The sequence below is a fragment of the Lontra canadensis genome, unplaced genomic scaffold (genome assembly GCF_010015895.1).
Source record: "Lontra canadensis isolate GAN:19392208 unplaced genomic scaffold, GSC_riverotter_1.0 scaffold16, whole genome shotgun sequence".
NCBI lineage: Eukaryota > Metazoa > Chordata > Mammalia > Carnivora > Mustelidae > Lontra > Lontra canadensis.
In genome coordinates, this window is record NW_022631010.1 from 4,130,563 (window position 1) to 4,145,146 (window position 14,584).

At 37.9% G+C, this 14,584-nt stretch overlaps 1 pseudogene; it reads right to left on the reverse strand.

Annotated features, from left to right (window-relative positions):
* Window positions 1-6,706: 6,706 nt before the first annotated feature.
* LOC116868777 lies at window positions 6,707-8,537 on the reverse strand (annotated as a pseudogene).
* Between the last annotated feature and the right edge of the window lie 6,047 nt (window positions 8,538-14,584).

Sequence of the window (14,584 nt, forward strand, 5' to 3'; positions counted from 1 at the left end):
TTTTTCAAAAACTTCACATGCCATAAAATTCACTGTTTTAGGTGTATAATATAATGGCTTATTTCTACTTTTTTGGTTTTGATATGTTCTTATTTTTTCTAATATTAGGTGATGTTAGGTGATGTTTATCTCTCTTATTTTTAACCTTTCTTCATTTCAAATATGAGTATTTTAAAGCTATAAATGTCCTTCTATACACAGCTTTAGCAGTGTCCCAGAAGTTTTTGGCATATAGTAGATTCATTATTATGTTATGAACTTTTTCACTTTACTTAGGTAAGTACACAAATAGAATCTTGATGATATTAAGACAATGAAGACTAATTTTCTCAATTAGTTATAGTTACATATATAGTAAGGTTACTTTGATTATATATAAACCTAGTCAAACAACACAACTTGAAAAAAAAAACAAAAAATATCCTACACAGAAACTTTTACACACTTGTCCCTCATACAATTTGTTCTCAACATGATCCTCTGTCTTGCCATGAGATTTTGCATAGCTTAAAACTGACAATTACTTTTCATTTATATTGACCTCTGTTATGTTCTTCTAGTCCTGGCTCTCTTAGATCAGTAAATTTTAAAAATATATTTTTTGATTTACAAAATTTGCCAATTATCACCATCATTTATTAATTTATCATTAAATATCACCATCATTCCAAAAGTGAAATTTTACTATCAAGAAATATGTACATATGACATAGGAAGGGAAAGAACAGATTTTTCACTAAACTCGTTCAGATTTCTTAAAATCTTATCACTTTATTCCAGTTTTTCCCATTTTATACAGACTGGCTCAAACTATATTACAAACTACATTGGGACTCATCAATCCACTTAAGAATTCAATTCTCTAGTTCTTAAATTCTGAAAATAAAAATGTATATAATTACTGATACTTAGTGGGCAGTAGTCTTCTGGGATGTATCCATTCCATTCCATCATGCTTTATCTTCTATAATCACTCTCTGAATCTAAATGTCCTATCAGTTCCTTTTTTCTGTAGTTAGGTAGGGAAAGTGCTTACTTGTCTCCTTAATAAATAATGTATATTGCATTCCTAATGATTAGTGGTTTTGTCTTTTTTTATCTGCTTGTGACAGATGGACTTGTGGTCTTTTCTTGAACTCTGATAATAGTAATATCCAATTCCCCATCTAAAGACCATAACGTCAAATACACTCGACAGTTTTTAATCATATTCATATTGTTATGATGTCCATAATCCCCTAATTGTTTAATATTCAAAATATATAAGGAAATCATACAACTCAACAGGAGAAATTCTAACAACCCAATTTTTAAATGTACAGAATACTTGGATGCACATTTTTCCAAAGGCATACAAATGACCAACATGTACAAGAAAAGGTACTAAACATCACTAATTATCAGGGAAATACAAAACAAAACTATAATGGGATATCATTTCACTCCTGTTAGAATGACTACCATCAAAAAGATGAGAGATCCCAAGTACTAGTAAGGATATGGTGAAAAAGAAACCCTTGTGTAACTGTTGGTGGAGAGTCAAAATGGCATAGCCACCATGGAAAACAGTGTAGAAGGCAACTATTATGGAAGGTTCCTCAAAAAATTAAAAATACGGACAGTTAGTAGCTGCACTTGTGGTGAACATAGTAAAATGTATAGACTTATTAAATCACTAAGTTGTACATCTGAAACTAATGTAACATTGTCTGTCAACTATACTCAAAATAAATTAGGTAAATAAACCTAGCAAACTTCTATATATTATTATAAAAATAATAAAATAAATAAAATTTAAATTAAAAAGAACAACTACAATATGATCTAGCAATCCCACTTCTGGGTATATATGCAAAGGAAATTCTAAAACTATCTTAAAAAGACATCTACACTTCCATGTTCACTGAAGCATTATTTACAATAGCCAAGACATGGAAACAACCTAAGTACCTGTCAATGGATAAACGAATAAAGAAAATGTGATACAGATGTAAATATAGATACACACACACAACAGATTATTACTCAGCCTTAAAAGAAGAATAAATTTCAATTTTAAAGATACAATTCAAATCCAGAAAAACGGGGGGTATAGCTCAGTGGTAGAGCATCTTAAAAAATAAGGAAATCCTGCCTTTTGCAACAAAGCAGAGAGGCCTCAAGGGAAATATCCTAAGTGAAATAATTCACAGAAAAAGACAAATTCCATATGATCTCATTTATATGTAGAAACTGAAAAAGCCAAACTCATAGTTACAGAGAAGAGAATGGTAGTTGCCAGGAGCTGGAGGGAATGGGGAGATGCTGGGTACAAACTTTCAGTTTTAAGATGAATAAGCTTGGGGCACCTGGGTGGCTCAGTCGTTAAGCGTCTACCTTAGGCTCAAGCCATGATCTCAGGATCCTGAAATGGAGCTCCGCATTGGGCTCGCCACACAGCAGTGAATCTATTTCTCCCTCTCCTTCTGTGATCTCTCTTGCTTTCACTCCCTCTCTCAAATAAATAAAATCTTTTAAAAAATGAATAAGCTCTGGGGATATAATATAATATACAGCATGATGACTATAGTTAGTAATACTGCGATACATACTTGAAAATCACTTCGAGGGTAGATCATAAATGTTCTCACCACAAAAAATAATAATAAAAATGATATGAGGTTATCGAGGTATTAACTAACCTTATTGTGGTAATCCTTCTGTAATATATACATGCACCAAATCATCACATTGTGCACCTCAAGCTTACACAATGTTAGCTGTCAATTCTATCTTTTGTTGAATCTTTTTTTTTTTAAGATGTCTGTCAAAAATATTTGACAGACAGAGATCACAAGTAGGCAGAGAGGCAGGCAGAGAGAGAGGGAGAAGCAGGCTCCCTGCTGAGCAGAGAGCTAGATGCGAGGCTCAATCCCAGGATCCTGGGATCATGACCTGAGCTGAAGGCAGAGGCTTTAACCCACTGAGCCACCCAGGCACCCCTGTCAATTCTATCTTAATAACACTGAGGAAAAAGAGAAACTGGGCAGTAGGAGGTACCTGAAGAGCATCTCAAAGAACGACACATATACCCCACAGACAAACTAGGATTTAAATACCTGCCACACAAAATACATCAATTACCTCACAGAGCAAGAGCGTGGTGCAGTGCTGCCCAATCACATAAAGAGAGATTTACTCTTTCCTTCTCCCCTCCCCAGTGACAGAAATCTGTGGAAGATGGAGTAGAATAGGGTAGGGGGGAGTCCGTGGCATAGTTGATACCCAGAGTGGGTCACTTTTTATTGCCATACAACAAAATCTGTCTATAATAATTGTATAAAATTAGTAATAATTTCCTTGATTTATTTTTTAATTTTAAAATAAGACCTAAAAGAAGAATAAATTTCAATTTTAAAGATACAATTCAAATCCAGAAAAATGGGGGGCTATAGCTCAGTGGTAGAGCATTTGACTGCAAATTCAAAAAAATACTTCATATATGAATTGAAATTAGTACTAACCATGCAAAAATATTACAACTTGCATTCTCTTTCACCATTTGGATAAACACAAATTTGGTCACACAGAGTGACAGAACTGAATTAACTAACTCTAGTACTATTCCTTCACCTTTACAATCACTCTGGTATCACTGCTGAGTTCAAATCCACTATTTAGAGAAATACATGGTACTTGAAGGTTTGGAACATGGGACATGAAGAAGTTGAATCACGATGAACTTATTTTTTTTAAAACAAACACGTATATCTGAATCCACCTGTATAGAAGCAGGCTGTAAAACCTGGAACTCTTCAGTTAACCTCCCTGTAGAATACAATATATATTAAAGCATAAATAATTTTTTAAATGTGCCAATTTGGTGTGCACATATTATTAAAACATATACGTTATTTAGAAAATAGTCTGAGGACTGACATTACCAGACATACAGATTTACTATAGAGCTACAATAATCAAGGCAGTGTGGTATTGTTGAGAAAGATAAGTAGATCAATGGAACAGAATAGAGGGCCTAGAAACGGACCTACATAAATATAGTCAACTGATCTTTGACAAAGGAGGGAAATCAATTCAATGGAGAAAAGATAGTTCCTTCAACAAATTGTGCTGGACAACTGGACAGCCACATGCAAGGAAAGAAAAATGGAGTAACAGGGCTTGTGGGCAGAGAACAGGACAAAGGATGATGTTGGAGACATGGGCAGAGACCAAAGGACTAATAGGCAGAGGCTAACAGATCATTTTAATGTTTAACTGAGGAGGAATAGGAAGCCATTAAGTATTTTAAGCATGCAATGATGTGGTCAGGTCTGCACTTTTTTAATGGTTCTGTACTGAGTACATAAAATGCATTGAAACTGGAAGTAGATAGGGAGAGAATAGATAAAAGGTATTACAATGGGCCAGGAGAGAGGGGGTTTGGACCAAAGTTAAGATAGCAAAGATTGCAAAGTGGATGGATTTGAGAGGTATTTTTAGCTGTAATTTATAGTAGTTGCTTATTCATTGGATGTGGTGGGAGGGAGGAAGACTTTATGGTTTCAGCCCACAGTGACATGAGAAACTGAATAACAATAATGTCATTTCCTGAAGGATACTATGTGCCCTTGTGTTGTCTCATTATCACAACACCAGCTTCTGATTTAAGCCCCTTAAATGAATTCTGGAAGCCATGGATTGAACCAGTGGTACAGTTTAACAATTATGGCACATAGAGTTGAAAAGTGAAGCTCAGTGAGATCCTGACAATACACCAAGTGGACAACAGGATCCCACATTCAGAGTACACAGTAAGTCTGTGGAAATCATATATAAATCCTCCTTTGTTTCACTGACTATAGAAGGTACTGATTCTGCTTCCTTAAAATACAGTCACCCAAGTCACCTACAGTCCACAGACTTGCTACAATTGCATGCCCCAATTCACTCTCTCCCTCTCTTAAACCCATTCCTAGAGGGAAAGGAGACTGTGTCTTCTCTATACCTGGAGATGTGGTGTGATCAGGGCTGAGATGGCTCTGAAGCTGAGACATTGCCCTAAGAAATATCGATCTTTTCCTTGAACTGTAAACCAAGAGCACTGTCTCCCTGTTTTCTTCAAAAAACAAGCACTGTAGTTTATAGTGCAGTGTCTTCTCACTGTACACCTGTACTGTTTCTAGTGGTATCTCTAAGTCTAGGCCAATTACTCTGCTTCTGTCTCTGAAAATCTATCTAGCTCCACCTGCATTAAAGGAAGAGGTTCTGCTCCTGAATTCTTATCTCAAAACTGGTGTAATGGACAACTATCAGGTTATTGGCTTCTCAACACTTTTTCAACACAATTCTTATTTTGGTTGTAGGAATGGGTCTATACAATCCATGGTTGCTCCTATGGTATAGACATGTGACCTGGGCTATTTATTACCAATAATGGTGTCATGAACATTCACAATCTCTGGAAGTATGTTTTCATTTTTCTTGCATATATAACTAGAAGTGCAACTTTTGGATCATATAGTAAATCTTTGTTTAACATTTGAGGAACTACCAGATTGTTTCCCAATATGGCTGCACCATTTCATATCCCACCAGCACGGTATGAGCGTTCCAAATTCTCTACATGCACACTAAAACTTGTTATTATCTGCCTTTCTGATTATGGCTATCGTAGTGAGTATGAAATGGTATATCATTATGGTTTTGACTTGCATTTATCTGATGACTAGTGATGTTGCATTTTTTTCATGTGTGTATGGGTCATTTGTATATCTTCTTTGGAGAAATGTCTCTCAGATCTTTCATCTATTTTTTTTGCTTTTCACATGGTATATGTTTATTAGTTTGTACTAATACATTCTTGTATTATAAAAGCAATTTAGTGGAAGAATCTTTTTGATACTTGAATCATCTAAACTTAACACAAACAGAGCCACACATTTTTTTTAAAGATTTTATTTATTTATTTGACAGACAGAGATCACAAGTAGGCAGAGAGGCAGGGAGAGAAGGAAGCAGGCTCCCCGCTGAGCAGAGAGCCCGACGTGGGGCTCGATCCCAGGACCCTGAGATCATGACCTGAGCCAAAGGCAGAGGCTTTAACCCACTGAGCCACCTAGGCACCCCCACACATTTTCTTTTTATAAACCTTCATTTGGATAACAAAAAGAGACACATTAAACAACAAAAAAAGTTTTCCTTTTTTACAAGCGACACTAAAGGGGACCCAATTCAGTTTTCTTTTTAAAAGCCTCCAAAGACAAAAGCAACTTAAAATATAATTTAAATGAATATTACTCAGCCATCAGAAAGGATGAATACTTACCATTTACATCCACACAGGTGGGACTGGAGGGCATAATGATGCTGAGTGAAATAAGTCAATCAGAAAAAGACAATTATCATATGGTTTCACTCTTGTGTGGAATATAAGAAACAGCACAGATCATAGGGGAAGGGACTAAAGACTGAATGGGAAGAGAGGGAGAAAAACCATGAGAGACTCTTAACTATAGGAAACAAACAGGGTTGCTGGAAGGGTAGTAGGGGAAGTGGGGTAACTGGGTGATGGACCTTAAGGAGAGCACATGATATGATGAGCACTGGGTGTTATACTTAACTGATAAATTACTGAACACTACATCTCAAACTAAAAAAATAAAAAGTTAAAAATAATAAAAATTTTTTAAAAATAAAATGAATAAACACTTTGTTTCCCAAACTGTCAGCCTCCAGCACCATTTTGTGTTTTCTATTGTTTCAATGCACGTTCTTGTCTGTTTCTTTTCTTGCTCTTTTTCCTTGTCCAGCTGCACCATTTTTATCACCTTCATAATCACGATCACATTTCATTTTCTTGCCCTGAAACTGAACTTTTCCTTTACCCATCCTAGACAGTTTTATTTCCCTTTCTTTTTCCTTTAAATCTGAGACCTTTAGACTTCCTTTTGTTTAGGGATTCTTGTTGATTTATGAGTTTTTTCATTGCTTCTTTTCCATTTCTTCCTTTAGTACGTCCCAGGTCACTTTTTTAAAAAGATTTTATTTATTTACTTGATAGAGAGCACAAGCAGGCAGAGGGAGAAGCAGGCTCCCTGCTGAGCAGAGAGCCCACCATGGGGCTTGATCCCAGGATCCTGGGATCATGACCTGAACCGAAGGCAGACACTTAACTGACTGAGCCACCGAGGTGCCCCATCCCCAGGTCACTTCTTTGTTCCTTTATTGTATATTACCGTTATTTGCACCTTTGGCTTTATCCAATGCTTCCTTAGTTCTTACATCAAATAGAATTATTCCCTCTTTTGCTCCTCTAACAAAGTCTATCCATTTTATTTCACCATGATTTAAGAGAAAGATGTTCAAATCTTCTCTACAGATCTGATCATCTAAGTTCCCCCCAAATTTCAGCAAGCATCCAATCTTTTTTTTTAATTTAATTTTTTGTGTGTGTTTCAAAGTTCATTGTTTATGCACCACACCCAGTGCTCCATGAATATGTGCCCTCCTTAATACCCACCACCAGGCTCATCCAACCCCCCATCCCCCTCCCCTCCAAAACCCTCAGTTTGTTTCTCAGAATCCACACATGTTTTCTCATGGTTTATCTCCATCTAATCCTTTCTGCTAGAGATTTCATTTCAGCATTTTCTGCTACCTTTCATTTTTCTTCTTGATCTTGCTTAGCATATAGTTTACTTCACTTTGTTTTCTTTCTTCTTCCTCTTTTGCCTCGTCTTCCTCCTCTTCCCCATCTTCCTCCTCCTCAGCATCCTTCTCCTCCTCTCCCTTCCCCTTTTCTTTCTCTTCCTTCTTCCTCTTTTTAAAAAGATTTTATTTGAGAGAAAATGAGAGAGATCATAGAAGAAGAAAGAAAAGGAGAAGCAGACTCACCACTGAGCAGGGAGCCCAACACAGAACTCAATCCCAGAACCCCAAGATCATGAACTGAGCCGAAGGCAGATGCTTAAGCAACTGAGCCACCCAATCACTCCTTCCTCTTCCTCTTCTGCTTCTGTTATTTTTCTTTCTGAAGCAGTCAGGTCCTTGTCTTCTGGCCAGGGGTCTAAACAAACTTCTTAGATTCAATTCTATTAAACACAGCATATATCGATACCTTAAATACTGCATGCAATGCTCTTTTCATCTGAATATTTAGTATTTGACCTTTATCTCTTACCACTCTTATGTCATCAAGCACTGCATCAGTTGGGAAGCTTTTAATACAAACACATATTTTTTTTAACATCACTTTTATACTTATCCGTTACTTCAGGGTAAGGTTTGCTTGGCGATCTTCTGATTTTACTTTTAGCTTCATTTATTTCCATGAGTCCTGCCTTTGATTTGCTCAGTGCTTCCACTATTACATTAAAATTAAATAGATAGATGAATTGTATCATTATATTTAAAGGTAACCAACCCTCATCTGGTTTGATCTGTGCCTTTAAAGTTTTATCACAAGGCAAATTGAAGTCACCAAAATCATACTCAATTTGATGAGTTTGGCCTCCAAAGCAGCCATTTTTTTTTTCATTATCACCATTTTCATCCATTGTGGCTATCTTTAAGGTCCTGCTCCACAGAGCCATAGTCCCTAACAGTGACAGCAGATTGCAATGTATTGACTTCCCAGCATTACCAGCTGGCCCAATGTGCAAAAAGATAAAGGTTATTTTCTGTCCATTTTTTAATTGGGTTGTCTTTTTATTATTGAGCTGTAATAATTCTTTATATATTCTATATACAAGTCCCTTATCAGATAAATGATATGCAAAAATTTTCTCCCATTCTGTGGATTACCTTTACACTTTCTTCATGGTGTCCTTTGAAGCCCCAAAGATTTTAATTGAGTAATGTCTAATATTCTGTACACTTTTTAACTTTTTAAAATAAAGATGGGGGGAGACAAGATGGCGGGGAAGTAGGAGGAGGCGCCATTTCAACCTGTACCCTAAAGTGAGCTGATTATCTACCAAAGAACTCCGATCACCCATGAAATCAGCCTGAGATCAGAATTATACACGTCTAGATCTCTACAGGGGCAGAAGATGCCAGTGGGCAGGTAAAGTGGAGTGGGAACGACGGACTGATATCAGAAGATAAACAAAAAGGGGAGGGAGCCACCAGAGACAACTCATTGGAAAGTAATACCCCAATACGAGAGTGCCCTGCGTATGGGGACCAGCATTAACTTGGAGTCTGGTTTAAAGCTCTCAAAAAGAGCAAAGGACCGTGGAGGGAAATTGTGGGAATTGGGGTGGTAGGGACAGGGGCTTAAGTCCCCGGACCCAGGACAGCCACCCCTAGCGCTGAACTAGAGAGAGTGCAACAGAGAAACCAGGTCTTGGTCCCTGAGCCGCCAGCGCGCCCGAGAACACGTGGGGTCCGGCTCCCATGAGGGGCTGGGAGCCTCACCAGACGGCAGAACACTGTGCCATGCTATCAGAGCCTGAGACACGCACACCCTACACCCTCCCCTGGGAGAGGTGCGTGCAGGCGCCAGCCTGGTGCTCTTGGACCTGGAAAGACCAGGCACTCCCAGCCCAGGCCAGCAGGAAAATCTCAGTGTGTGATCACTGCTTGGAACCTCTCTGGAGCCGCTGCCATAGTTTTGGGTACAAGCAGGAGCTCCTGTGTCCCCGGGGACCGTGACCCGGAACCTGCTCTGCCAGGAGCCAAGGGGGAACTTATGTGCTCTGAAGCACCCACAGGGGAGCACACTGAGGCTTCTCTCTGAGAGGGAGGCTGGAGCGCAGTTTGCTTTTCTCTAAACCTCCAAAAACCATCAAAAGCTGTCAAGGCAAGAGAAAACAAATCAACAAACATGAAAACCTCCAGAGAACACAAGCCTGAAAAACCTGTTTCCTCAGAGCCCACCCCCTTGAGGGGGGCGGGAGGACTTAACTCAATGAACATCATTGACTGAAAACCCATGTGGCAGGCCCCTCCCCCAGAAAACCAATCAGAAAAAAAAAAAAGAAAGAAAAGAAAAAGACACCACTACTTCATAGATACAGCTTTTATTTTTAACTCGTTCCCACTATGCTAGTTCATTTTTTTAATATAGATAATTTTTTACCTATTTACCATCACAGTGAGATGTCCAGTATATCAAATTCCATAATAACCTTTTAACCTGAACTTTTTGATACATATACCCGTGTTTTTCTTTTGCTTTTCTGTTTTTTTTAATTTTTTTTTAATTTTAGTTTAGATTAGTATAGTTTATTCTTTTTTTATTTTTATTTTCTAATATTCATATAGAGTTAAACTTCAAGGTAATCCCCTTTCTGCAATCAATGCTATCCCTATAAGTAAACCAATTTTTTTTAAAGATTTTATTTATTTATTTGACAGACAGAGATCACAAGTAGGCAGAGAGGCAGGCAGAGAGAGAGGAGGAAGCAGGCTCCCTGCCGAGCAGAGAGCCTGACGCGGGGCTCGATCCCAGGACTCTGGGATCATGACCTGAACCGAAGGCAGAGGCTTTAACCCACTGAGCCATCCAGGCGCCCCAGTAAACCAATTTTTAATCCCCCTTTATCTTAGGAAAGTTGAGTCCTTTAACAAAGATATCAAGATACATTCAGGAAGAATCAAAATAACCTTCCTCTCACACACTGAGAATTTATAACCACTCTCCCATCTTTTTCTTCCGCCAGTACTTCTGTGTATTTATGTTTGTCCTGATAGTATATAAATCTTATACTTGGGGTTCTTTTTGATGAGGTTCTTCCTTTTTTTGCTTTTATATATATATTTTTTTCTCTTGTCATATACTTTTATCAGTCTTTTTGTTTGTATACTTCATAAATCTTACCTTGGGGCCCATTTGGGCTGAGCCTTCTCTTTTATCTTCCCTTTTTTTCCTCTCTCTCTCTCTCTCTTTTTTCTTTTTCTTTTCTTTTTTCTCTCATTTGGGTAGGGATTGCTAAGAAGCGTTCCAGGGTGCACCTTGACTGCACTATAGTCAATACATCCAGCTACATCCGTTCAGTCATCTCTCACCAAAATGACTAGGAGGAGGAATGCCCAACAGAAGAAAAATACAGAAGATGGGCCTTCTGCCACAGAGCTAACAGATGTCAACATAGACAATATGTCGGAAAGGGAATTCAGGCTAACAATTATCCAGGCAATAGCTAGGTTGGAGAAAGCCATGGATGACCAAACGGAATTTATTAGGGCAGAACTGAAAGCCACCAGGGATGATGTTCACAATGTTAGTGCAGAACTGAAAGCCACCAGGGATGATGTTCAAAATGCTCTCAGTGAGTTCCAATCTAATCTAAATTCTCTAAAAGCTAGGGTAACTGAGATAGAAGATAGAATTAGTGATCTGGAGGACAAACAGATAGAAAGAAAGAATCAGGAGGAAGCCTGGAACAAACAGCTTAGAAACCACGAAAACAGAATCAGGGAAATAAATGATGCCATGAAACATTCCAACATCAGAATTATTGGAATCCCTGTAGGGGAGGAAAAAGAAAGAAGTCTAGTAGATATAGTGGAACAAGTTCTCCATGAAAATTTTCCCAATCTCATGAATGGAACCAGTGTTCATGTACTAGAGACAGAACAATTTCCCCCTAAGATTATAGATTCTCGAAAGTCCTTGAGACACCTAATAGTAAGAATGAAGAATTATAATTGTAGGCAGACCCTCTTGAAAGCAGCTAGGACAAAGAAGCTCCTTACGTACAGAGGAAAGCCCATCAGAATAACGTCAGACCTGTCCACAGAGACCTGGCAAGCCAGAAAGGGCTGGCAAGATATATTCAGGGCACTAAATGAGAAGAACATGCAGCCAAGAATACTTTATCCAGCAAGACTGGCATTTAAAATGGATGGAGAGATAAAAAGTTTCCAAGACCGGCAAGGCTTAAAAGACTATGCAACCACCAAGCCGACACTGCAGGAAATATTAAGGGGGGGTTCTATAAAAGAGAAAAAATCCTAAAAATATCATTGAACAGAAATATAGAGACAATCTACAGAAAGAAAGACGTCAAAGGTAACACAATGTCAATAAAAACATATCTATCAATAATCACTCTCAATGTGAATAGCCTAAATGCGCCCATAAAACAACACAGGGTTGCAGATTGGATAAAAGGACCCATCCATATGTTGTCTACAAGAGACCCATTTTGAACCTAAAGATACACCCAGACTGAAGTGAAGGGATGGAGAAGCATCTTTCATGCCAATGGGCCTCAAAAGAAGGCCGAGGTAGCGATTCTCATATCAGATAAATTAGATTTTAAACTAAAGACTGCAGTCAGAGATACAGAAGGACACTACATAATTCTTAAAGGGACTATCCACCAAGATGATCTAACAATTGTAAATATCTACGCCCCCAATATGGGAGCAGCCAATTACATAAGAAAATTATTAATCAAGATAAAGAGTCATATTGATATGAATACATTAATAGTAGGAGATCTTAACATGCCTCTCTAAGTAATAGACAGATCATCAAAGCAGAAAATCAATAAAGAAACAAGAGCATTGAATGACACATTGGACCAGATGGACCTCATAGATATATACAGAACATTCCACCCTAAAACAACAGAACACTCATTCTTCTCAAGTGCACATGAAACCTTCTCCAGATACTGAGTCACAAATCAGGGCTCAACTGATACCAAAAGACTGAGATTATTCCCTGCATATTCTCAGATCACAATGCTTTGAAACTGAAGCTCAATCACAAGGAAAAGTTCAGAAGGAACCCAAACACCTGGAAGCTAAAGACCACCTTGCTTAAGAATGCTTGAATCAACCAGGAGATCAAAGAAGAACTTAAATAATTCATGGAAAACAATGAGAATGAAGACACTTTGGTCCAAAACCTATGGCATACAGCAAAGGCGGTCCTAAGGGGGAAATACATAGCCATCCAAGCCTCCGTCAAAAAAAATTGAAAAATCCAGAATACACCACCTTAAAAAACTGGAAAATCAACAACAAATCAAACCAACTCCACACATAAGAAGGAAATAATCAAGATTAGAGCAGAGATCAATGAGGTAGAAACCAGAGATAGAGTAGAATGTACCAATGAAACTAGAAGCTGGTTTTTTGAAAGAATCAATAAGATCGATAAACCACTGGCCACAGTAATCCAAAAGAAAAGAGAGAAAGCCCAAATTAATAAAATTATGAACGAAAAGGAAGAGATCACAACTAACACCAAGGAAGTAGAAACAATCATCAGAAGTTATTATCAACAGTTATTTGCCAATAAGCTAACCAACCTAGATGAAATGGATGCATTCCTGGAAAACTATAAACTCCCAAAATTGAACCACAGGAAGAAATTGACAACCTGAATAGACCAATTTCTACTAACGAGATTGAAGCAGTGATCAAAAACCTCCCAAAAAACAAGAGCCCAGGACCTGACGGATTCCCTGGGGAATTCTACCAAACTTTCAAAGAAGAAATAACACCTATTCTCCTGAAGCTGTTTCAAAAAATTGAAGCAGAAGGAAAACTTCCAGACTTTTTTTATGAAGCCAGCATTACCCTGATCCCCCAACCAGGCAAAGACCCTACCAAAAAGGAGAATTTCAGACCAATATCACTGATGAATATGGATGCTAAGATTCTCAACAAGATCCTAGCAAAAAGGATCCAACAGCACATTAAAAAGATTATCCACCATGACCAGGTGGGATTCATCCCTGGGTTACAAGGATGGTTCAACATTCACAAATCAATCAATGTGATAGAACAAATCAATAAGAAAAGAGAGAAGAACCACATGGTCCTCTCAATTGATGCAGAAAAAGCATTTGACAAAATCCAGCATCCGTTCCTGATTAAAACGCTTCAAAGTATAGAGATAGAGGGAACAGTCCTGAACTTCATCTATCTATCTATGAAAGACCCACAGCAAATATCATCCTCAATGGGAAAAAGCTTGCAGCCTTCCCATTGAGAACAGGAACACGACAAAGATGCCCACTCTCACCACTCTTGTTCAACATAGTATTAGAAGTCATAGCAACAGCAATCAGACAACAAAGAGAAATAAAAGTTATCCAAATTGGCAATGAAGTCAAACGCTCTCTCTTCACAGATAACATGATTCTTTATATGGAAACCCAAAAGACTCCACCCCCAAACTACTAGAACTCATACAGCAATTCAGTAACGTGGCAGGATACAAAGTCAATGTACAGAAATCAGTGGCTTTCTTATACACTAACAATAAAAATACAGAAAGGGAAATTAGAGAATTGATTCCATTTACTATAGCACCAAGAACCATAAGATACCTGGGAATAAACCTAACCAAAGAGGTAAAGGATCTGTACTCGAGGAACTACAGAACACTCATGAAAGAAACTGAAGAAGACACAAAAAGATGGAAGATCATTCCATGCTCTTGGATTGGAAGAATAAACATTGTTAAAATGTCTATACTGCCTAGAGCAATCTATACATTTAATGCCATTCTGATCGAAATTCCACCGGTATTTTTCAAAGAGCTGGAGCAAATAATCTTAAAATTTGTATGGAATCAGAAGAGACCCCGAATTACTAAGGAAATGTTGAAAGACAAAAATAAAACTGGCGGCATCAC